Raw genomic sequence first — 27,415 nt, forward strand, 5'->3', positions numbered from 1 at the left:
TTCAATATTCAAACTTTGATATTATTAAATTTTTAACCTAAAGCCCCATTTGAACAACTTTAAGACCAACTACCAAGTCTGTATATAATAACTAGTAAGGTTTTGAATCATAATGCATTATGGGAAATTTTACAACTGTTTTACTTTTTTCTGTTGTTGTTGCTACTTTTAACTAAATTTGATTTAGTTTTACTTAAACATTCATCTTAATGACTGAAGTGTCTTGAAACATTTTTCAGTCCAGAATAAAAAAAAATCAGAGATCGAACTATGATCAAATACTTCACATAATTCCGCAATAATCGAAGTATAGAACAGAATTCATTCCACTTTTATTTTTTCCTCTGTTTTTTTTACCTTGGATATAAGTAATCGTTAAGCCTACTTTTAATCAGTCCTTAACCATTACAATCTCGACAGCAGTTCCACTTCAAACGTTTTAATTCTTTACAATCGTACAAAAAAAAAGTAATTATGTATTTTTCTAGCATATGGTCAAACCAGATTCAATATTTCATTCCGCCAAGTAAAAACAGAAGAGAGAGAGAAAAAATATTGACATTCTTTGTCGTCGAAACTAATGTTTTTTTATAGTCATGTTCTTAACGAACTTTGCGCACGCACCAATTACACCCTGGTCGTGGTTTATGGGTCGACAAAGGCTTCGTGAAACATGTTTCTTGTTAAAACGCGCTTCAAGAACAACGCGTTTTTAGACCTCCAGAGAGACCTTTTTAACACTTAAATTAAAAAGAAAAACGAAAGCATTTTAATGCCAAGACGTGACAAACATCTTAGTGGCGAACACTTGCTTTTACATAATGCTGCCTTGTATCGTTTTGAAAGGGACTCAGAGGGTTAATAACAGTTTATGTGAATGTTTTTTATATGATAATATGCAATGGCGTGTTACTGCAGATGCAAATCGTGGCGCCATAGGCGACATGTTTAGCACCTATATATTTGGTTCACTGCGAATTCCCCATTATTCGATAGTGCAATACCACCGGATTAATTTATGGTAAAATATTATCACATCCTTTTCAGAGAGAGCATAATCGTATAGCAAGGTTCTTGTGCCAAAGAACACAAAATGTAAGAAGCAAGTTTTCAGTTCTATTCATGGAAATTGAAAATTCGCATAGTAAATATTTAGGTTAACAGTGGTCTTTGAAATCGCATCCCAAAATGCCTTCATTTACAAAGTAAATGCTATGATTACGAAAGAAAACCCTCTGACTTTCAAAAAAAGGTCATTGTAATAAAACTGTAAATCTTCTGATACCGGTGACAATATGATAAACAAGGATTTGAAGCTGATGAAGTCTCAAAAGCTTTTAGCCACGGGTATCAAATATGTATTTTCACAAGAAAGATGATTGGAGAAACTGTTATTAGAGTAGCCCATTCGACCCCATAGCTTTCAAGTACCTTAGTACAGATTCATTGAATCTGTGAACCTTTAGTTTATATGCAAAAACGGCTCGTTTGGGTTGAGAAAATATTTTACATAGAAGAAGTTCCAACCACTGAAGCCTGCAAGATAGCCTTAGAACTCTATATCCGAGACCCTAACCCAACTATAGAAATTCCCAGTAACCAGTTAGCAACCCTCATAGAATTCACCACGATAAAGACAAACTTCATGTTCAACAACCAAAACTATATACAAACAAATGGCCTAAGCATGGGCAACCCAGTATCACCAGTTCTAGCCAATATTTTTATGACACAAGTTGAAACACAAGCAATTAACACAGCATTAAATTCACCACTATACTGGTACAGATATGTAGACGACAGGATTGTTGGATTTAAATCTACAGAACACATACTTAATTTTTTCAATCACATTAACTCTATACATCCCAACATTAACTTCACATGTGAACAGGAAGAAAGCAATCAAATATCATTTCTTAACCTCAAAATTACAAGAACCGACACACAATTCAAAACAGAAATCCACCGAAAAATCACCCATACTGGACTAAACATTCCTTGGGACTCAGCACATGAAACAAAACAAAAACTCAACATACTAAGAAACCAAATAAACACAGCCATAAAACTATGCTCACCAGATAAAATTAACGATGAATTAGACAAAATAAAACAATACTTCATCAACATCAATAAGTTTCCCCCACAAACCGTAGAAAACATTATACGCACACACCTAGACAGAAAGCAAAATCAACCAACTAAAGTAAATATATCTCACGAATCAAAAAATCACGAAACCATATACTGCTGTATACCATATATTCCTGACATCAGCAAACAAATAACCAACATTTAGCAAAAATTAGTAACAAAATATGACATTCCAGTTAATACCAAATTTATTCAAAAACCAGGCACAAAACTGAGGGTCTATACTATGTACAAACTACACTGACAAACACCACACCAACATTATTTATAAAATACAATGTGATAACTGCCACGACTTCTATATTGGAGAAACAAATAGAAAAATGGAAACCAGATTCAAAGAACATAAAAAGTCACCTTCACACATTTTCGAACACTGCAAGTCAAATAAACACAACATAACCATAGAAAACACTCAAATACTAAATAAAGAAACAAACATAAACAAACGCAAAATTAAAGAAGCCTTACTTATACAACAACTTAAACCCAAAATAAACCAATATAAAGGAACGCCTTTATACTATATTAATATAATAAAATAATAAAATTATATATTCAAACATCTAATAACGCCCTCTACATTCCGACACTCAGTTACACAACCCCTTTCAAACATGTGGTCAGCTTCCGGTCAGTTACCTCTTTCTTTGTGAACCTGACGATGACCGAAGAAGGTCGAAACGTTGTTCGCTCTTCTATGTAAAATATTTTCTCAACCCAAACGAGCCGTTTTTGCATATAAATTTCTCAACAAGTGGATTTCTCGACATCACTGAACCTTTAGTTTGCTTAAGTATTCTCTTGTAAGTCGACAGTGAAATATAGTGGAGAGTTTAATAAGATGCTGGGCCTAGTTTGGTAATAATGATGTTTATTTATTTTTGGATATTTGCACAAATCCACTCAAGAATTAGCTGGGTTAGTCGTCGCTAACTGTGAAAAGGAAATGTAGCTAGGCAACTACCACTTAATGTTTACAAAAATGTAAGTAAAACTCGTTTTACAATACAGATATAATGCTTTTGGTATAAAGATTTTAATAAAATCACAAGGACCCTCTCAGCTATGTGAGATTGCATTACTTAGCATTTGAATTTCTCAGAAATATTATACCTGAATATGTGTTTGTATTCAGCACACCAACTTCATTGATAGTATTTATACATTTTACTCAATAGTATCCATTATAAGCTCTTCGACTATTCTTGTGTTTGGATAATGGGAATTGACCGTCGCTCTTATGGTGCACCCACATCCTCAAGGTGCGGAGAGCGCTTTTACGGTAATGAGACGTGAACTGTAAATCCTTAAATTCATAAAATACTTGACTCGCTAAACATTAGGCCAAATAATCAATTCTTGAATAAAAGTACCTTGAAAATAAAAATGGTATTCCATTGTTAGTGGACGTATCTTGTAAACAAAGCGAATAGCCCGTTTCTGATTAAGTGTATTTTGATAAAAACACATACAATTACTGTAGGTTAAACTTATTGTTTAAAAACAAACGGATTATTGACTTTTATTAAGACACACTTAGCATTCCAATATTAAGAATATGTCTCTTAAACTAGATAGCTACGTGAACATTGATCAGATGCCTATAGAAGCCAAACATACAAGTTAGTGCTTATCACACGTTTTCGGAATGCATCAACAGGTTCAGAAATATCCATATTTTGTAGAACATCATGCATAACTTTAGCCAAACCTTGAACCAAACAAATACTGGAGTATTTAACATGCATTACTCTAGCCACCCCAGCTACTGGAGTTTTAGCCCAGACCCACTTCAATCCAGTTGTTCATAATTTTAGCCAGACCAGTTTTTGAAGTGTAGCCAATTTCACATAAGTCAATGTAGCTATTTATTATATTAACCAGCCCGACTATTGGAACCCTAGCCGAGTGGATCCAGCTATTCATCACTATAGCCAAACCAAGTATTTCAGTGTTTACTAAACACCACTTGGGCGAAACCAGCTACTTGAATAATAACTCATAATTATTTAAAGCACACCAGTTATCTTAGTGTTGTTTAGACCTTGATTGTACCAAACAACTACCTGAGCATTAACCACAAATCATATCTTGTTTGTTTGTTTGTTTGTTTTGTTTTTGAATTTCGCGTAAAGCTACATGAGGGCTATCTGTACTAGCCGTTCCCTAATTAGCATTTTAAGACTAGAGGGAAGGCAGCTAGTCATCATTACCCACCGCCAACTCTTGGGCTACTCTTTTACCAACAAATAGTGTGATTGACCGTCATATTATAACGCCCTCACATGTTTGGTGGTATGGGGATTCGAACCCATGACCCTCAGAATGCCTTAATCACCTGGCCATGCCGGGCCTCGTATCTTGAGACATGCCAGCTAATTTCGGGTTAATTATGGTCATTGACGCAAATTAAATGATTCAGTAGTTTACTAGACTTTTGTCTAGTTAATCATGTAACTGTTAACCGCAAGCGAAACCAGCTAACTAGTAATTGATAAAAAGATTTTAACTGAATCGAATCAGTTAAATCTTGGTCTACATTATGACTAGTCCATTAACGACTAGATGTTTGTTGAACGAAACATTATGACTTCACTTTAAACAGGCATATCTGGAACAAAACTATATAAGATGGTGACTCAGAGTACACGTGTTAAACCAAACCGTCTAGTCCTCTGTTAAAAAAGTGCTTATGAACTACAACAAGTAATTAGCTTTGACATATGTCTTTTGACTCAAACCAGCTAAATTAGTGTTGCTTATGTGCTTTTTTGTGCTTTTCTTACGGCAAAGTCACATCTGGCTATCTGCTGAGCCCACCGAGAGGAATCGAACCCCTGATTTTTAGCGTTGTAAATCTGTAGACTTACTGCTGAACTAGCGGAAGGTGGTGTTGCTTAAAGAACTTGCTCCAATGTTTCGTTCAATTTCAAATAGAATTACTTCTAAGCAAACCACGTTGACTTCTTGTATCTTAAATCAAGTCGGACATTCCATTACTGACATCTCTTGAACAGGTTATTTCAGCCTGGAAACAAATCGAAAACATTTATCGAGGCATGCAATTCACACAGAAAATAAATATGCACTTGTTTTAACTTTCTGGTATCCATGTGCATATATATTCTTCTTCTAAACACGAATAATATAAATAGTAAACAATTATTTTCATTATTATATCTGACAAGTTACACATCAGCTCAACACAGATTGCTGTATAAAAATATATAAGAAACAAAAATTGTGTTACATGTAACACCTGTAGGTGTCCCTGACATAAAGTGTACCCTGTAGAAAGTGAGAGAAACTGTGAGGAAAGTCGTTGTTGTAGAACAAAGATCGATGTTGTGTAGCTCTGAAATAAACAGTGTCGTTCCGAAGTAAATAGAATTACTAAACAACACACATGCGTGTAATACATTTTGAACGTTTACCAAGACAGCATCTAATCAGTTTCACAAACTGAATGATAAAGCGATATTTAATGAAAGCTGGTAGTTTTCATTCTGCCTAAAGGTTTTAATTTTGAAGTTTTGATAACATTTTACTGGATGGAGTGAGTGTAAGTATTCTAATTATACGGGAACATAACCTTTTCAACGTGTAACAGCAAGATGGTGATTTTAACATTACGTATAAAAAAATGTTTATTTTTTTTCTTTGTGTGCTTACTTGGCGCTATCTGTTGTGTCCACCGAGGAGAATCGATCCCCCAATTTTAGCGTTGTAAATACGTAGACTTACAGCCCTCCCACTAGGGAGCACGTCCAGTAGTCGTCCATATCAGTCAGAATGGGTTGATCTAGATTTGGTTTGTTTTTTAATTTCGCACAAAGCTACACTAGGACTATCTGGACTAGCCATCCCTAATTTAGCAGTCAAAGACTAGAAGGACGGAAGCTAGTCATCACCACACACCGCCAATTCACGGCTACCAACGAATAGTGATATTGACCATTACTTTATAATGCCCCCTCGTCTGAAAGGGCGACCATGTTTGGCGGAATGAGGATTCGAACATCAGATTGCAACCCAAGTACCCTAGCTACTAGGCCATGCTGGGGCCCAATAACAGAATGAAGTGAAATAAAATTGTAAGTAATTAAATGTTAAAAACTGCTGCCAAATCTAAAATATTTTAAGCCTGGGGATAATTAAAAAATAATAAGCTAGTTATTAAACGTCTTTTCACGATATCAGAATATTTGTCAATATATGACTTTAATAAAGAAAAGTGTGTCATATATGGGTCCTGGTGGGCTTAGAATGCTCAGATGGCTGAACCTGCTCGTCCTGTACGATTGTCGACTGAGTCAGCCAACCGGGTGTAAAACTTCTTGGCTTACAAAATTACCGGCTGACCCTAAACTAGTTAGGATTAAGGTCGTCACGGAAAACACATGACGTATGTGTAAGCATTTGACTGGTTGTGTTTGGTTTTAACGTGTTTATGACACCTGCAGCTTTTGCTATTTTTCCACTCTGAGACTTAAGCCTTTGTTCTAGTTCTCACGTTTTATTTTGGTCGGTCAGTCACATCATTAGAACCGTTGTCCATATAAATATTATCTTATATATAGCTAGTTCGCTACAAAATATATCTTTTTCAATATTGTAAATAATGTAAGTGTAAGTGTATAAAATTTAGTATAATATTTAATAGATTAGGTTATTCATTAGCTTTTAGTTTGGTCCTTTTCACGCATTATAAGTCATGAACCTCACCGGTGTAGCAACTTGTGTTTTTACAGAAAACCTCCCAGTGCCACAGCGGTAGGTCTGCGGACTCACACCGCTAGAAATTGGGTTTCGATACCCGTGGTGAGCAGAGTACAGATAGACCGTTGTATAGCTTTGTGCTTAACTCCAAACAACAACATCCTGGGTAGTTAAAAATATTTTTTATCATCCTGCATTTGCTCAAGTAGATGTTACGTCCAGTATACTTTTCATATTTGATTATAACCAGATAACTTACAATTGATTCATTCTTTGTGAGAAAAAACTTCACAACACACACAATAGGTGTCGCCTTCTAATAGGAAGAGTGTAAATATTACACTTTGGTTGATTGGAAGTTTGTGTTTGTGTTTTTGTAGTTTCGGAAACAATGTTGTAGTGAAGATCCTACAATAACGTTTCCTTGGAAACACGTATGAATCAAAACATAACACACAACTCTGTTTAGAACTTCGATAAATATTAGTTACTCTATGTTGTTTTATTCAAAATCAGAATTATTCTCTGACTTACCTGTGGTAAATAACTCTACTAGGGTCGGATAGCTCTGAGATCAATTCGTACATCTACCATAATTACTGGAAATAATACCATTACTGTTTAGTAAGATTGTATTAGAAACAAAATACTGATTTATGTTATCGCAGAAATACTGAGATTAGGACTAGCATAGCCTGGTGGTGAGGGAATCTGCGAGTCAAAGGTTCGAATTCTCATCACCGAACATACTCGTTTTTTTAAGGTGGTTGTCAAGGTTACTCTAGCGTCCTACCCAAATCCAAGAATGGAATACGATCGAATGAAGAGTAAGGGAAATATTGAACTTACAAGAACAACTATCACATTAACTGAGCCCCATCATGACCAGGTGGTCAGGAGCTCGAATCCCTGTCACACCGAACATGCCCGCCCTTTCAGCCGTGGAGGCGTAATGATGTCAATCTTACTATTTGTTGGCAAAAATAGCTCAAGAGTTGGCAGCGGATGGTAATGACTAGTTACCTTTCCTATAGTCTTACGCTGCTAAATTCGCGACGGCTAGCGCAGATAGCCTTCGTGTAGCTTTGCGCGAAATTTAAAAAAACAAACAAACATACACTGCTAAATTAGGGTCAGCTAGCGCAGATAGGCCTAGTGTAGCTTTGAGCAAAATTCAAAACAAACCATGATAAAATTTATACTTCACAAATTTAATCCAATTCACAGAGTAACAGTTGTTACTCTCAACTTCGTTAATGTAAGTAAACGTATCTATTGTAATCACACCTGTCGTATCAGAGCCGGCCCGAAAAACGTCAGTGGTGAATGTAACATGGAGAATACACAGTTAACACTATAACATTAGATTTACCGAGACTTTTTACTTAATTTCTGGATTTACGGTGAAAATAATTATTTTCAATACGTTATAACTATAGGCTCAGCTTGTTATGAAGTTCGCGCAAAGCTACACGAAGGTTTGTTTATTTGTTTTGAATTTCGCGCAAAGCTACACGAGGGTTTGTTTATTTGTTTTGAAATTTCGCGCAAAGCTACACAAGGGGTATGTGCAAGCCGTCCCTAATTTAGCACTGTAAGATTAAAGAGAAGGCAGCTAGTCATCACCACCCACCTACAACTGTTGGGCTACTCTTTAACTAATGGATAATGGGATTGACCTTCACATTAGAACGCCCCCACGGCTGAAAGGACGATCATGTTTGGTGTGACGGGGATTCGAGCCCGCGACCCTCAGATTACGAGTCGAACGCCTTAACCCACCTGGACATGCCGAGCTTCACTGTTTCGAATGTTCCCGCAAAGCTACACAATGACTATCTAAGCTAGTTTTCCCTAACTTTAAATTGATATACTAGAGTATACGACAGTCATCGCTAACATATGGACTAGTATAAGCAATATGAATTCCACTTTTATAATGCAACAAACCCACCCAAGTGCTGAGGGTGATATGTTTTCTGTAATGGGACGCGAACCATGGACATTCGTGTCCACAGTCTGTCATGTACACCCGCTACATACCTATTAACGTGTATTAATTGTAACGTGTAGACTTTGACAAAGTTTCGGAACTGTTAACCTTCATATTACTGTTTAGTTTTACATTATTTATTTACTCCTGCATTTATTTTGCTTTAATTTATGTTATTGAAATAAAAATGTGTCACATGAACTAACTCTAAGTGACGGTCTTGTTTTTAAAGCTTAAGATAATTTAATAACGTTTTAACATATTGCTGTACACTTTCGTCACTGTAAAATAAATTTAAGTTAGGATTATTGCAAACAGCCTAATGTATTTAAAGATACGTTTGGTATAATTCTAGCAATCTGATCTCTTTAAAAGTAAATTTGTTGTAATTCCGATATCCCCCGCTAGTACAGCGGTATGTCTCCGGATTTACAACGCTAAAATCAGGGGTTCGATTCCCCTCGGTGGGCTGAGTAGATAGCCCTATGTGGCTTTGCTATAAGAAAAACACATAATTCCGATATATTGTTTTTAAAGCTACGTTTAGTCTCTTTGCAAACAGTCTAATGTCTCTTTTCAATTTTAAGTTAGTTAATTTTAATGTCGACAAGAATGTCATGTTTAAATGATATAACGTTGTCATTACTCATGAATGAGTTTCCTTTTTTTTCTTCCGCGTAAACTTTTATTACATTTCTTCATGAAATATTATTTAAACTTGCGAAAACGCTTAGAAAAAAATATACTATCTTCATTGCATTTTCAGACAGTTTTTAGTATATTAAAAAAACAATTATTTTCTTTGTTATTTCGATTTTTTACTAAAACGGGTTTTGGTGATTTTTTTCTACGATAAATCGAAGTGACGTGTATGTTAAAACTAAGCTACTTAAGACAAGGAGACACTGCATACACTCACCTTAAGCTATTTTATAGCAGCGAGTTGGATTTCTCAGAATAATCATATAGAAAGTCAAGTTCATGTGGATTATTCCAAGAAACAGAGACACTTATCTCTTTCTTCTTTGCAGGCGGAGCTAAGTTCACAAGGAGATGACTTTACCAGACAGATGTGGCATATGTATGCCACGTTTGAAGAATTGGTGGTTTGCCATTTAGATCCTCATACAGAGTTTAAAGAAAATCTAAGTGACAACGAGGACATAAAACGTTTGTTCCTTCCCCACACCTACGTCGACAAGACGACGGTCACTCGAATTAGCACAGAAAAGATACTTTCTCGAGGATCGTCTCTCCCCGACGTCCGATTGAACGACGCCCCGCCAAACAACCCCATCGTGTGTCATCTATTTACGGATCTCCCGGAGTCAGACGGAAGAGAATGAGCGAAGGCGGACATCATTCTCATCTTCAACATCTTCGCAGTCGATCAGAACCTTCATCGAATCCGTTGCTTGACACCATCAGTGTACTGACGTACGATCCGTGTGACTCGGACGATTACTATGAATTGGCGACCGTCTATCAACAGCGTCGCCTTGCGGTCAAGGATAAAGGAGAAGAAAAGGCAAGAAGATCTCCATCTACCCATCATCACGGCGACGGAGACAAGGACTCCATTGGATATGCTGGCTCCAATTCTATTGACAGCGGCTATAAGAGCCTTTGTCCAACACCGGAAATCCCAGAATGTTCTTACTATGCAGCAGAAGGAAGAAACCTTTGCACTCCAGGATTTAGTAATGGCTCCTGTGCATCCAGTCGAGGAGGAATAGCTAGTGATTCATCAAATACCAATCCCTCTCTTAGAAAAGCCAATGATAGTGTCAAACCAAAAATTATAATGGGTACAAAGGTCATGGGAAGGCAATGCCAAAGACATAAGCATGGGAATTCCATTGGCTCTCGGCGATCTGAATCAGGTTTGTATGATGTTAACCTTGACCATCTAATGTATTTACGACAATCTTTACTTAGCGCCATCAAGAAATGTGAATCAGTGTCGTCTTCCTCGAGAGATGGTGGTCCCGCAATTGCCAGTCGCTTCTGTGATTCTCCTTCCAAAGTCACTTGTAATAGTAATAGCCATAGCCCTAAGCATCAACGATCATCCCAGTTTGGCAGGAGCAGAGCAAGCCAGTGTGTCAAAGGGTTCACTGATCACAGTAATCCCCAAAATAAAATATTAGAAAATAGTAGTTCAGCCTCATTATCTTCGCCTGCTGGACCACAAACGTACCAGAAGACAGTACGATTTGATACTGATATTAAAGTTACATCTTTAACCAAGAAAGAAACTGTTCTAAACAGTCCACGTATCAGAAAGAAACATTCCAAATCTATTTTGAAAGATTCCTTATGTGCTAGTTTGAGATCAAACTTAGAATCAGATTCGACTCTAATCCCAGACTGTATGTTTGAAGAGGAAATCGACGCACTACTTTACGGGAAAGCGGAGTACTACGATATTGAGAACGTGGATGATTTTCCGTGTAGTTATGTGACGATGATTGAAGAAAAGTACCGGTGTGGCAAGACGAGTGTAGCTAAAGTGAAAAGGTTGAAAGGTGAGTCTTTGTTTTTATTTCATTAACGTAGGTTTCAAGAAAATAAGAATACTATATGGACACAGTTACGATGACACTAAAAATAAAGTAAAACGAACACTAGGTTGAAGTGGTTAAGAGTGTCCTATCAACAGGAATAAAAAAGACTAAAGTTGACAAAAAAATCTCTGAATATAATTCTTATTCTTAAACGCAACTATTTGTTTTGTTTTTGAATTTCGCGCTAGCCGCCCCTAATTTAGCAGTGAAAGACTAGAGGGAAGTCATCACCACCCATCGCCAACTCTTGGACTACTCTTTTTACCAACAAATAGTGAGATTGGCCGTAACATTATAACGCCCCCATGGCTGAAAGGGCGAGCACGTTTGGTACGACGGGGCTTTGAACCCGTGAACCTCAGATTACAAGTCGAACGCCTTAACTAACCCACCTGGTCATGCCGGACAAAACGCAACTGACCTGTTTAATTCCACTTTGACTTCAGTGAGTTCATTTGAGAGAGCATAATTTTAGAAATATTTGAGGCTTGTTTTTTTAATTCAATAATTTTATGAAATGTTGGGTATTGTAGGTTAGATGAACTATATAGAACTTCCAGTCCTTTCTACCACTATTCGATTCTATATGAAGTGTAATTTAAATAAATAATTTATATATATCGAAAACAATGATAATTACTTATGTTACAATTGATAGGTTAAAAGTAAGACCTCCTTCTTAAATTTGCATATATTACACTCTGTCTTGGAACACACTAACAACATTAAAACTCGAATCTCAAGTTTTATTATTTTACCCACTCTTTCTTAGTGCGCATAAATTATAACTGAAGAAGGTGGATCATCGAGCTGGAAAAATCTCGAAATCTGTACATAAAACCTTGTTTAAGACAAAGTGTGTTGTGTGTAGACTAGATAACCATCTTGTGCGCTGCTACACACAAACTTCAAGTAGGTTTACGGTCATATATATAGGTGATATTTGAATATTTTATTAATGATTGAGGGACAATTTTGACTACATGGTTTTAGTTTTAATATGTATAAATCAAGAGTTTAGTACCACAATGTCACTAACAATGTTGACTTGAATGTTCAACTCCATAGTTAGTAGTCTTAAGTCATGTCTGAATCACATTAAAACCAATAGAAAGTGGTCTTAAATAATATCGTAATCACAATAAAACCCAGATAAGGCGGGCTTCGATAATGTTAGAATCCAATTAAAACCATGAGTAGCAGTCTTAAATAATGTTAGAATCACAGTAAAGCCCATAAACAGTAGTCTCAAACAGTATCAGAATTTTACTACAACCCACAATTTGCAACGAAATTACTTCCCAAGTCACGTTAAAATACGTAAATAACAGTTTTAAATAATGTCAGAGTCAGGTTAAACTTGTAAAATAACTCTATTAAATACTATTAGAATGTCGGTAAGATCTGTCAATAAAAGTCTGAAATACTGTCAGTATCGCATCAAAATCAATAATTCGCAATACTAAATGCTTGCTCAGCAGATAGCCCAACGTGGCTTTGCTATAAAAAAACAACACACACTAAATGCTGTCAGAATGTCGTTAAAAACCTATAAATAGTGATCTGAAATAACATCAAAGTGTCAATGACATTCATAGTTAACAATCTTAAATAATGTTAAAAATATTCATAAATGTCAGTTTTAAGTATTGTTAGTGACACCCATAAATACCGTTTTTAAATAACATAAGTGACACTCATGAATGCAAATCTTAAAGCAGATCCATGACACCCATAAATAGAAGTATTAAATAATATCATTGATACCCATAAATGCCAATATTAAATCACGTCATTGACACCCATAAATAGCAGTCTTAAAAAATGTTAATAACACCCTTAAAGAGCGGTTTTAAAGAATGTCTGAAAGCCACTGAAACTTTTTAAAAGTTTTAAATAGCGTAGAGTAACATTAATATTCAAAAAATGAACAGCGATAGGTTTCATTAAAAGCGACAGTAAGAAGTTACAAACATTGTCGTTCATATTCACGGTAAAGTAGACAAAACCCTGTCGGTCATCATCCTCGTAAGGAATGTTTTGCTTAAGTAGGAGTTAGGCATCTCCTCTTGAGGCAGAAACTTGGTGAGGTACGGTAAAACCATTCGTAATTATTAGTGTGGTCTTGTTTTCCCTCCTCCCCAGGGGTTAAACGCGAATATGTGGGTGATTTCGAAACGTATGCCTTCAGTAGGCGAGATATGTATGCAAAAAGTTGCGTAGACGAAAAGAAATAAAAAAAGACAAACTTATGTCAGGTTTCCCCTATAATTTAGAGTGATACCTGACAACACAGAGTAATAGACTAAAGCACCTTTCGATGAACGCGCAAGGACCAGTAGCATGTGGCCCCTCCCAGCCCCCTATCACGTGACATGTTCCACACGCAACCTCTTTAAGTCCCAGGTCTTGATCACTATCTGTGAGTGCGCGCTAGGAATTTTAAATAGTAAGACCTTCAAAAACAACGGAGTGGTAGTTGTAAACCCTCGATGAGTCCCCCGAATTCCGTAACTCTTCTTTAATTTCAATTTATCAAAACAACCCTGTATGTCCACCATTTGTTCCATAATGTCAAATTATCACGCTTAGACGGACTGGGAAACATAGCTTCCGAATTCCAAACACTATCTTGGCTGGATTTGAAAAGTAAACGCTAACCATTACACAGAACGGAAATAACAGTGCAAGAACGTATCGAATTTTGAGTGGTCGAAGGAGTGTGTTTTTTTCTTATAGCAAAGCCACATTGGGCTATCTGCTGAGTCCACCGAGGGGAATTGAACCCCTGATTTTAGTGTTGTAAATCCGTAGACTTATCGCTGTACTAGCGAAGGGCATGGTCGAAGGAATAGATAGTAAAAATATAAAAACTAAAGTTACTGGAATCTACCAGAAATAATATCATTAAGCCCATTATAAGTTGCTCAATGGCAAACAGTTTTCCTCTTCTGAAAGTAAAACCACAATACTTGCATAGCTAAGTTTAAAATAGTTACAATACATTTGATGGATATCCATATAGATAACAGTGTACAAGTGTTCACTACAGAGAAATCAATGACTCAAGGGAGAACTGACAAGCTTCAGCAGACATGACAGAAGAAAAAATCTCGTTGTCATGGTAGTTCCAGGAGGAGATTAAATGTTTTAAGTTTTTGGCAGTGTAAATAACACACTCTCTCACGAGTGTTGACGCCCTTCTTGTTAGCTGTTGTATTAAAGTATTATTAAGCTATGGAGAAGAGACAGTTTGTGATTCATTGGTATTCAGTAAATGTGTGTAAACGGTTTATTAATGTCGCCGCCAGAGAGTGAACTTGTGTTTATTTATATTGTTTGTTTTGTTTGTTTGTTTTTGAATTTCGCACAAAGCTACTCGAGGGCTATCTGTGCTAACCGTCCCTAAATTTGCAGTGTAAGACTAGAGGGAAGGCAGCTAGTCATCACCACCCACCGTCAACTCTTGGGCTACTCTTTTACTAACGAATAGTGGGATTGACCGTCACATTATAACGCCCCCACGGCTGAAAGGGCGAGCATGTTTGGCGCGACGGTTTATATATATATATATATTATTTAATAGGAAATACAATGACATAAAGGAAGACCAGAGATAAACTTGTAATTCTAGTTTTGAAGGAAAAATTTTGAATTTTCAAACAATTTTTTGAAGTTCGCTTATTACATTTTGATAAATCTGTAATATTGGAGCTTCAAGAATGGTTATCTTTGGTGTTATATCTGTGATGTTGGAGCTTTAAGAATGGTTATATCTGGTGCTTGTTGATTACTTTTTATGTTATACCTATAATAACTAAGACTACATGTGTGGTTATATTTGGTGTTATACCTGTGATGACTGATGCTACATGTGCATTTATTTTTGGTGTTATATCTGTGATGACTGATGCTACATGTGTTGTTATTTCGATGTTATATCTGTGATTATTGATGCTGCATCTGTGGTTATTTTTGGTGATATGCCTCTGATGAATGATGGTACATGTGCGCCTATTTTTCGTGTTATACCTATGATAACTAAGACTACATTTGTGGTTATATTTGGTGTTATACCTGTGATGACTGATGCTACATGTGCATTTATTTTTGGTGTTATATCTGTGATGACTGATTCTATATGTATGGTTGTTTTTGGTGTTATATCTGTGATGACTGATGCTACATGTGTTGTTATTTCGATGTTATATCTGTGATTATTGATGCTGCATCTGTGGTTATTTTTGGTGTTATGCCTCTGATGAATGATGGTACATGTGCGCCTATTTTTCGTGTTATACCTATGATAACTAAGGCTACATATGTGGTTATATTTGGTGTTATACCTGTGATGACTGGTGCTACATGTATAGTTATTTTTTTAGTGTAATATGTGTTATTATAGTTGGTACATGAGCAAGTGTTGTTATTTTTAGTGTTATATCCGTTATGATGGATGCTGCATGCGTGGCTATTTTTTGTTATATCTATAGTGATTTATACTGCAGTATGGTTACTGTTAGTGTTATATCTGTGATAACTGATGCTGCATGTATGGTTATTTTTGGTGTTATACCTGTTATGACTGATGCTACATGCGCGGTTATTTTTAACGTTATGCATGTGATGACTGATGCTGCGTATGTGGTTATTCTGGGTGTTATACTTGTGATGACTAATGTTACATGTGTGGTTATTTTAGTATTTTATATATTATGATTGATGCTGCATGAGTGATATATATATATAAAAGAAGTTGAAAAGTAAAGATTCGCAAATATTTGAAAATTATTTAATATTGGTATTTTCAATCATTTGGATTAAATAACAAAATAATAACTAGGTTTAGTAATATTTACCAACATTAGTAAGACAGTCAATGTTTATTTCAAGTTCAGTGGTGTCAATGTCTCTACGATGTTAAATTAGGTTTAGTACGTGTAACAATATTTTAGGCTTAGGCAATTTCAACTTTACTGGTAAATCGTAAAACAGGTGAAATACTGTCTAAAGAGTGGTTTATTATTTCTTCACGTGTTAAGGATTAACTTGATTACTTGAATTTAGATCTATTTGTTTCAATTCAGGTTATAGGTAGGTTATAAAGTATATCACGCAAAATACGTTGTACATCAAATACTAGTTATTGTCACTTCTGATAAAGTTCTATATAATTAAAAATAAACTCGCCACTAGTGTGAACGTAAAGTAGTTATAAATACTAATTAATAGATTTTTAAACGTTAGGCTTAACAGTAACAGAATTGGCAATAGGCTGCTGGTATTCTGTATTGAGTATTTATTTTCAAACTATAACTAAGTATACAATAGTTAAGATTAGTGTAGGAAGTAAGCGTTGTTACTATTGTTATGTTAGAAGTATGAGAAATAAAACATGACTTTATAACATTAGTAGGAAGGGATGATTTGATATAATGGGAACAACTGAAACATGGTTAAACGTAAATAATTTTATGACACAAATTTACAGGTTATTTAATAGGGATAGAGTATTAAAGATAGGGTGAAGTGGCTTTATATGTAAAGAGTGAGTTACATGCTGTTGAAGTTGAGGATATCAAAGATAATAACAAGGAGATTGAATCCACTTGGGTTTCTATTAGTAGATATAAAGGGAAAGGTCATTTAGTGGGAATTTGTTATAAACCACCATATGATACTGATAAAATTATGGAGAAACTTTTCAATAAGATTAAGATTTCAACTGTTAATGAAGTCATAATTACGAGTGATTTGAATTTCAGGCATATTAACTGAGAAATGATAGAGTCAAACCATGAGGGGAAAAGGTTTTTAGAACTGTTCAGGATGGCCTTCTTCAAAAATTGGTTGAGGAACCTGTTAGAAACAATAATATTTAGATTTATTGTTGACTACAAATAGGGAACATCTGGGTACAAGTAATCATTGCTTTATCAGGTTTAATGTTTTGCTATACATGGAGATGAAGAATAATGAAACTTATTTACAAATTTGAAAAAAGCAAAATTTGAAGGGATGTGACAAGAATCATCTGTTGTGAACTGGTCGGCTGAGTTATTTGGAGACACTAATCAGATGCTCCCCCCCCCCCAAGTAGCACAGCGATATGTTTGTAGACTTACAACTCTAGAAACCAGGCTTCAATATCCTGGGGCAGAGCACAGATACTCTATTGTGTAGCTTTGTGCTTCACTTAAAAAAAAAACAAATAAAAATTTTAGGAAGTTTAAAGTTGCAGACGTGTAATTTTAAAATGTCTGGTTTATTAAATTTGGCTCTTTTCAGTTTTAGCTAAAGAAGATTTAAGCAATATTTTAAATCTTGAACAGTTTATAGACAGAAACAAATTAAACAAGGTGCTGAGCTTGTTCAAAAAAAAGGGAAGTTTAAAGAAAGGTAAGGTTCCTGAGCTAGATAGTATTTCATGAAAGGTTTCAAGGATGTTAACTGTTGGATATGTGAACCACTTGCTACTATTTTTTATCAGTCTTTGAATAGTGGATAAGTACCAGAGAAATGGAAGTTATCTGATGTAACTCCTCTTTTTAAGGAAGGTGATTAAAATTATGTAAGTAATTATAGACCTATTAGTCTGACATAAGGTGTGGGAAAAGTTTTGGAAAGTCTGATTAAAGATGCTTTGCAACGTCATTTAACAAAGTTCAGAGTTTTATTGGATAATAAATATGGTTTCACTAAGGGAAAATCTTGCCTTACAAACCTTTTTTATGTAGATTAGGGTAAGGGTGTAGATTTGGTGTATATGGACTTTCAGAAAGAATTTGGCAAGGTGCCACAGAAAAAAAAAACTTGTAAAAAGATTATGGGTGTGGGGTATAAGTTAGGAAATTGAATAGAAGAATGGCTGGAGAGAAGAAAGCAAAGGATTGTTCCAAATGGAGTTCAGTCAAACTGGATTAATGTAATTAGTGGCATACCCCAGGGCTCAGTCTTAGGAACATTGTTCATTTTGATTTACATTAATGATGCAGATGTAGGAATGGTCAATAAATTACTTAAATTTGCAGATAATATTAAAGTCTTGGGTGTTGTTGGCTGTGAAGAGGATACTGCTGATTCACCAAACGATTTACATCATTTAGTGGGTTGGGTGAATAAATAGCAGATGGGATTTAATTATAATAAAGTCAAGCTAATGCATTTGGGTTATCATAATTTAAATCATAATGATAATTTGTGTGGGAATAATTTTAAAAGTATCATGAAAGAAGGGGATCTTGGTGTAATAGCTGATTAGTCTCTTAAGCCATCCAAGCAACGTGCTTGTGGTAGGGCAAATAGGAGTTTAGGTTGTATTTATAGAAATATTGAACATATGTCTGCAGAAGTTATAATTTCGTTCTATAGATCACTGATTATGCTACATTTGGAGTATTTTGTTCAGCCTTGAGCTCCATTCCTCAAGGACATTTAATTGCAGAGAAAGATTCAGAGAGAGGTTACTACAATGGTGCTTGGGATGGAGGGGTTGTCGTATGAGGAGAGGTTAATATCTCTGAAATTGTTTTCTCTCAAAAAAAGAAGAGTAAGGGGAATCTGATTGAGGTACTTAAGATTTTAAAGGGAGTTGATAGTGTTGATGTATCAACAGTTTTCATATTTAACAGTAAGAATAGTAGGATTAGGGGACACAAATATAAATTTTTGACTGGGTAAGAGTCATCTTAAACTAAGACTTATTTTTGTAATGGGGTAGTTGGCCTTTGGAATGAGCTGCCTTTGAATGTTGTAGAGGCAGTAAATTTAAGTGAGTTTAAGAAAACTTGATAAGTATATGAATTGCAAGGAATAGCTTTATATTTTATTTATTTATTCATCAATAGTTTTAATTTATTTTAGAAGAGGAGACAGCCTAATTGAACCAGTATGTCCTAGATCCCATGTTGTCCCAGAATATTATGTTGTGTTATTTTTGTTTATGGTAATTGATGTTACATGAATCTTTTTTTCTTTTAGCATTATGTCTCTGGTTCTAGATAAGCATGTGTGTTATTTCTGGCTCTGTACCTGTGGATTATTTTTGGTATCATATGTATGATTATAATTGGTACATGAGGGATTCTTTTTTTTTAGTGTAATATATGTTGTTATAGTTGGAGCATGGGGGTTGTTTTTCAGTGTAATATGTGTTATAGTTGGTACATGAGCGAGTGTTGTTATTTTTAGTGTTATATCTGTTATGATGGATGCTGCATGTGGGCTGTATTTTGTTATATCTGTAGTGATTTATACTGCTGTATGGTTACTGTTATATCTGTAATGAATGATGCTACATGTATGGTTATTTTGGTGTTATAGTTGTTGTGACTGATGTTACATGTATGGTTATTTTTGGCTAGTAAGTGTATTTGTGCCTGAGTATTCTTATTATGCAGTTACTAGTTCGACAAGTAAACCATTCAGTAAGCACTATTCTTTGCACAGTGGATATTTATAAAAATGTTTCAAATGGTTAGGAATTTCCTGTATGCAACCTCATTCTTGTGGCACGCATATGTAATCTGTTAATATACATGTGGGAATTTTGAAGCGTTTGAATCATGACTGTCTATCCATGGTATACAAGTTTATGTGAAATAATTTGGCTGTTTTGCACATCTTATTTTAATTTTTTTTTATGTTAACCCCTATTGCAGTTTATTGCCTAACACCTTAAAAACTATCCAACTTTTACTATTACTGCTCAATACTCATTATACATTTCTTAAATTATAATTAAGTGAAATAGTTCTTGATAGCTGTTGAAACCTCTTGAGCTATTAGTGGGTTTATGGCCGAAAATATCGTTAATAACGAGGTACCTAACCTGCAGAAACAATGTATTATATTCATGCTCATCGTTACTAAGTTAGTTTTTCCTCTTTTTTTTTAATCGAAGTAAATAGCTTATTCTGATTGGAAGTTCATATTAATAGGAAAATGCCATAAAGAAAGGCGTGTTCGTATGTGAATTTATGATTTTAATAAAGTAATACAAAATGGTGTGTTGTCAAACAATAATAACCTAAAACATCTATTAAAATACTACTTATCCCGCGATTAATTTAATTAATACTTATCATTGTGCTAGTCGTTACCTTCCTCAAATTCTGTCTTTAGCAAACATAGTTTCACAGTCACGAAACTTCGTTGTTGTTTTATTTTTAAGCGTGAATACAGTGGAGCGCCTTTAAGCCGCGGTATTTGGGGGGTCAACCTGCTTAACCGCGGCTTAAACCTTTGTGACTGAAAAGCCGAAGTCACCAACAGCTCCGCCGAGGAGCCTCATCCGGGCCATTGCGTGATCATTATAATATTAATGTATAGACTATTCAGATACAATTGACTAGTGCCGTTTTAATACAAACGACCAATGCATTGCGATGGTTCGCTTTCCCTGTAAAATTTCGTCTTCCCGTGTTACATGCGAGCCACCATTTTAAATCTCGTGGTAGCGATATTGCGCAGTTGCATAAATTATTAAATTTTTAATACCGAATTAATTAACTGGCAGTTAAACAATAAGAAAAAACACATTTGTCATGTCAGTGTCAACGACAAGGAGAGTGTGAGAAACTTTAAAAAGCCAGGTAGTAGATTTAATACATCAAAAATTTTGGGACAAGACTTGCTACAGCAGCTTAAGCGATTTCGCGGTTTACTGGTCCGCGGCTTAATGGCGCTCCACTGTATTTTGTTTTGCTTTGTAGTTAGGCGCAACGCTACATAATGTGCCCACCACGAGTATCGAAATGTAATATGGGGAGGAAAAAGCGGAAGATAATAAAAATTAAATTACTTTCTCATGGCTCAGAAATAATAATTAAGGCTTATAATGGTAAACAAAAGCACGTTTCGATACCTGTGGTGGGCACAGCACATATAGCCCATTGTGTAGCTGTGCTCTGTGTCTAGCAGAAAATGAACCAGTAAACAAAAAGGTTAACCATACAAAAAATAATAATTTCAAGGTAACACCAACGTATTCGTGAAATGTGTGTAAGACCTGCAAAACATGAGTGGTCAAATTATCTTTATTTCAATAGTAATTCTTAAAATACGGAATTTCTAGAAAAATGCAAAATAATTATAATTGCAGGCACCGAAATGTGGGAGTCCAATTGTACTAGACCTAACATTAGTTAAGCCTTTATTAAGTACAACGTATATTCGATAAAGAGATAAAATAATACTGAAATTGTATACGATTTTTATCCTTTGGTTTATTTAAGGATACACTTTACCGTACTTAATATTATAAATAAATAAACTTATGATGTTATGCTACAGCTTAACTTTAGACTTTTATTAAACTTTGATAAACTGTTAATACATTGTTGTACAAAGTTTGCAATAAAGTATATTTAGCTTTTTATTTACAACTGTTGAAATGAATTTTTTTGTTACCCAAACCTAGTAGATTTACAAACTGGAATGATAAAAAATAATAATAACCTTTAGCCATTTTCATGCAAATCCACAATGTAATCTAACTGCTTCTAAGTAACGGGGTCCGGCATGGCCAAGCATGTTAAGGCGTTCGACTCGTAATCCGATAGTCGCGGGTTCGAATCGCGGTCGCACCAAATATGCTCGCTCTTTCAGCCGTGGTGGCGTTATAATGTACAGTCAATCCCACTCTTCGTTGGTAAAAGAGTAGCCAAGAGATGGCGGTGGGTGGTGATGACTAGTTGCTTTCCCTGTAGTCTTACACTGCTAAATTAGGAACGGCTAACGCAGATAGCCCTCGAGTAGCTTTGCGCGAAATTCAAAACAAACAAATTCTAAGTAACGGACGGAATGTGAAATATCTGGTAAATATGATAAAACGCTGTAACCATTAAAATTTAAAACAAATTTTTAATTAGATCAGAAGAGATAACAAATTACGGCAATGGTCAAGAATATATTAACCACGTCAACAGTTTGTTTTGAATTTCGCACAAAGCTATAAGAGGGCTATCCGCGCTAGCTGCCCCTAATTTAGCAGTGTAAGACTTCAGGAAAAGCAGCTAGTCGTCACAGCCCACTATCAACTCTTGCTCTACTCTTTTACTAACGAGTAGCGAGCTTGACTGTCAGGCTGAAAGGGGGAGCATGTTTGGTGTGACCAGGATTTGAACCCGCGATCCTCAGATTACGAGTCGAGTGCCTTAATCATCTGGCTATCCCAGACCAGGACAACTTGGAATAATGCTAAAGCTATGGGATATGAACCACATACGATAAAGAAAATAATAAAAAAAGCCTTTTGCAGTCCCTTAACTGATACCACATTCAGTAAACCTAGATTTAAAGCCAGTAAGACGTTGTAAACCTTTCTTGGAAACAATTAAATGTATTAGTAGATTTTAGTCTTGGTGAAAGAAAACTTTGGTTCGAATTCCGACCACTTCCACGGAACAGAAATTACCCTTTCCAGGATTTACCCCATTAGCAGTTAAAATATAGGACCATAAGTAGTCAGTAATTAGTTCGTAATTTAAAAATGACTTTAATTAATGATTGATTAAATCATATAGGCGGCTATCCATGACAAGGATTGGCATCAAATCAGTACATTGTTACCGTAATTATTAAAAATTATATTTTATATCACGTTAATTAATTAATACAATCAGATGTGTTTAGAAATAATTCAACTACATTTTTGTAAGCTAATTCAGTCATAATAGATGAGGCCAGGTGGTTAGGACGCTCGAATCGTAATCTGAGGGTCGCGGAGGCCTTATGGACTTACGATCAATCCCACTATTTATTGGAAAAAGAGTTGGCGGAAGGTGATGACGACTAGCTGCCTTCGCTCTAGTCTTTAACTGCTAAATCAGAAACGGCCAGTGCAGATAGCCCTCGTAAAGCTTTGCATTAAATTCAAATCAAACAAAAAGAATAGATGAAAGAAAGGTCGACTTTATTCACTATTGAACAAAATGTGTGATAAAACTTCACACAAGGACAAATAAAACATTTAAAAACTGCAAATAAAAATAACCATACAACTTTACTGAATCATCCATCATCGATGACATCCATCACCTACCGGCTGAAGAAGGTAGGTATAATTTAACTGATTTTTTTATTTTTTTATTTCGGTGGATGAAGTTTACTAACACTTAAAGTTAAACCACATTTTTTTACCCATTTATAAAACTTCTAAATCAATTTCTAAAACGATAGTTTTTGGCTGGATGTTTTAGTTTTCTACCTTCTCGACTGTCTTGAAAAATGTCAAGTCCTTCGAGTGTACTGGCGTAAATATGTTGTTTTTTTATTTCGCGCAAAGCTACACAAGAGCTATCTGTGCTAGCCGTCCCTAATTTAGCAGTGTAAGATTAGAGGGAAGACAGCTAGTCATCACCACCCACCGCCAACTCTTAGGCTACTCTTCTACCAGCGAATAGTAGGATTGACAGTAACATTATAACGCCCTCACGGCTGAAAGGGCGAGCATGTTTGGTGCGACGGGGATTCGAACCCGCGACCCTCAGATTACAAGTCGAACGCCTTAACCCACCTGGCCATCCTGGGCCCCTGACGAACATGAAACAAATGAAGAGCACGTGTATCAGCAAATCATACGATATGAGAATTGCACTGTGCAAAGATGCAAAGAACTACTAGGAAATAGTTTATCTAAATACTACAATCACTGAGCTTCGGAAGGGCGTACCTGTTTAAAATAAGGAACTATGATGATTTAATAACAACTGCATGGCTTGAATATCTATAAGTTTCATTGGACAAATTTATATGTGTTTATCTTGTTTTTAAGCGTTATCGTCACAGCCTATCTGCATTCCGTTGTTTGGTTTTTACCGTCTGTTAGATTGACATGTAATGTGAATACACTCACAAATGAGTCTGATACAAGCTACGTAGTACATGAACTTATAAGCTTGTCTTCTTTGTCAAAGGTTGGTTGATTGATTTTTCACTTAATTAGAAGACAACCAGAACTCAATCAGTCAGACAGTAGAATGTAGTTATTTACGTTAGGTAGAAATTTACGATCTGCCACTTTGCTTTCTTAAACGTGTAACTTAATGATTTAGTACTTATGAATGTGTATTCTATGGCGCCCTATCGTGTGGCAACCGTTTAGCCTAACTTGATCAGCCAAGGACTGGTGGGGCGGGACTCCTAGCGGAAGAGAGCTCGAGTGTTATGTGTATAAAAGATTCAGTTGTACGCTTCACCAACGTTGCCGCAAGTCAGGACTAATTATCGAGTCTTCGATGGCCGTACATTTGTCTATTCTTTCAAGGTATCAAACATACGAGCGGGCGTGGTTGGTAGCCAGGTAGTTGAAGAAACACCAATCTCTGGAATGCACATCTTCCAAGTTCATCGTAATCATCAATAGAAGACGAACAGGAATGTAAAGTAGAGGCAAAAACAGTGTGGCCGGATATTACGTAACTAAAATTGTTCACTTCCGTTTCAAAGTCTCGAACTGCTACCAAAACGTCAGTGGGAATCCGTGGGACCAATGGATGCGCAGTGTGTAGTAACGCACAGTTAACATGGTTTAACGACACAAGTTTCAACACATTAAAAAATAAAGCATTCGTAAACTTCATTCTTAAAAAACTAAACTTATGTAATTCAGATTCTTTTCCAGAATTTTCAATATTATCTGTAATGGATTTTACATGTTTATATAAAAACACGAACATTAGCGTCAATTCCATGTTTGTTTCAATTTGAAAAAAAAAAAGAAAAAGATGTGTCTTCTATAATCATATATAAACCTGTTAATTCTTGCTTGGTCTCAGCTCCAGTGCTTTATTGTTTATACATATGTGCCATTCGACATTGCTCAGTGGTAATCTTAAAAGCTTGTAAATGCTAAGCTGTGGATTTTATCACTGTGGCTGATACAACGCGGGTATCCCATTGTGTGCTAAAACAAAAAGCAAATGTAATACCGACTTCAGATGTAGTGTTTCTCTGTAGTTTCACAGTCAGTATTCAGGTGTTGTTGTGTTTTGCTGTTCTTTCTCTATGGTGCGTAGTTCGTTTAATATTGAACTGTTATATAAAATTATCTACTTGTGATGACGAGAAACCCACTTAAAGTAAAAAAAATATCTCATAACGGCTGGTGTGGGTATTAACACTTTTACTAACAAAGCAGAGAACAACGTTTCGACCTTCCTCTGCTTTATTAGTAAAAGTGTTAATACCCATACCAGCCGTTCTGAGATACATTATCTACTTGTAATGAATGGGGTTCAATTTTTCAAAAAAACGAAACTACGTTCGTTATGTAACCGAAATAACTGACTTGTTTTTTGCTTCTGTCTTTTACCGTATAGGTAATTACCGAAAATTAAACAGAATAACTCTTAATGATTAATTCACAATTTCATATTAATCTACAAATAATTTCTACACGTCTTTCACTTCTAGAAAACCCATCAAGCTCTTGTAGTAACACTAATGTCCTTCTTCACCAATGTTAAACTACTAGATTTATACATGTATCTTCTGGTTCAATCGGCTCATTATATGCGTTCTTAGACGCAGACAAACGTATACATCCATCAACACGTACTCAGAGGTATCAATGTGTTAGTGTTAGTCGCACCGTCAAGGGTGCTTGCCATCAACGTAACCTAACCCCTCCAGTGTGACACTGTTTGACAACTACTGCATCACCTACCTACATACTTTACACACACCCTTCGCCACCTTCCCTACTTGTTCGTGCTTTTTTTGCCTCGTTCCCACAGCGTGATGTCTGCTGGGTATTTTTTATCTTGAATTTTTAGTTTTTACTTGTCTTTACACTATATATATATATATATATACAATTCCATATATACTTTTCAAGGTGATGAGGACAAAAGATAATCAAATAATTTCACGTCAACAACACTGAATAATTTCCTTCAAATAGTGCTCAAACAATCAATTACATAACTAATTATAAATCATCTAAACAACGTCCAATTTTGTCTTAACATTATAGTCCCGCGCTGGGACAGTGATAAATCTACGGATTTACAACGCCTAAAATCAGTCGTTCGATTCCCCTTGGTGAACACAGCAGATAGCTCGATGTGGTTAAGACATTAGATTTACTGAGACTTTTTACTTAATTTCTGGATTTACGGTGCACTTTGAATAATTTTTTCAATACGTTATAACTATAGGCTTGGCTTGTTTTGTTTATTTTGTTTTTGAATTTCGCACAAAGCTACTCGAGGGCTATCTGTGCTAGCCGTCCCTAATGTAGCAGTGTAAGACTAGAGGGAAGGCAGCTAGTCATCACTGCCAACTCTTGGGCTACTCTTTTACCACAGCTGAAAGGGCGAGCATGTTTGGCGCGATGGGAATGCGAACCCGCAACCGTCAGATTACGAACCGCACGCCTTAACCCAAGTGGCCATACCGAGCCTATAACTATAGCCATGATTTTATATTAAAGTGATGTTTTTAATTCATGTTTGCGAATAATTTTCTATATTTTTTCTTTGACATTGCTAGTAGTTTAGATTCCAGGTTCGACGTTCTTCCTTGGATAAGTAGCCCAGCATAGCCAGGTGGTTAAGGCACACTCGACTCGTAATCGAAGGGTCGCGGGTTCGAATCCTCGTCACACCAAATATGCTCGCCCTTTCAGCTGTGGTGGCGTTATAATGTGACCTTCAATCCCACTATTCGTTGGCAAAAGAGTAGCCCAAGAGTTGGTGGTGGGTGGTGATGACTAGCTGCCTTCCCTCTAGTCTTATACTGCTAAATTAGGAACGGCTAGCAGAGATAACCCTCGTGTCGCTTTGCGCGAAACTAAAGAAAACCAAACCTTCTACACGCAGTAGGTTTCCAGTATCTTATATTCTAGATTTTTTCTAGTGGACTGGTCCAAATTACGCTTATCTCATGGAGTTTCCTTCTTTTTTTTTTCAAAGTTTAAAGTTACTGAAAGTGAATTAGACAACATTTTCGGGTACTAGTTAATCTTCAAAGG

The 27,415-nt window shown here is 35.8% G+C and overlaps 1 pseudogene across 1 annotated transcript in view; it reads left to right on the forward strand.

Annotated features, from left to right (window-relative positions):
• LOC143238440 (uncharacterized) overlaps positions 1 to 27,415 on the forward strand; it is a 180,418-nt pseudogene that overhangs the window by 148,794 nt on the left and 4,209 nt on the right. Inside the window, exon 2 of the transcript XR_013020581.1 lies at positions 9,904 to 11,400. The product of XR_013020581.1 is annotated as an uncharacterized LOC143238440 (transcript). The remainder of the gene's footprint in view (positions 1 to 9,903; positions 11,401 to 27,415) is intronic.

This window comes from Tachypleus tridentatus, chromosome 13, assembly GCF_004210375.1.
Source record: "Tachypleus tridentatus isolate NWPU-2018 chromosome 13, ASM421037v1, whole genome shotgun sequence".
In the NCBI taxonomy this organism is placed as follows: Eukaryota; Metazoa; Arthropoda; class Merostomata; order Xiphosura; family Limulidae; genus Tachypleus; species Tachypleus tridentatus.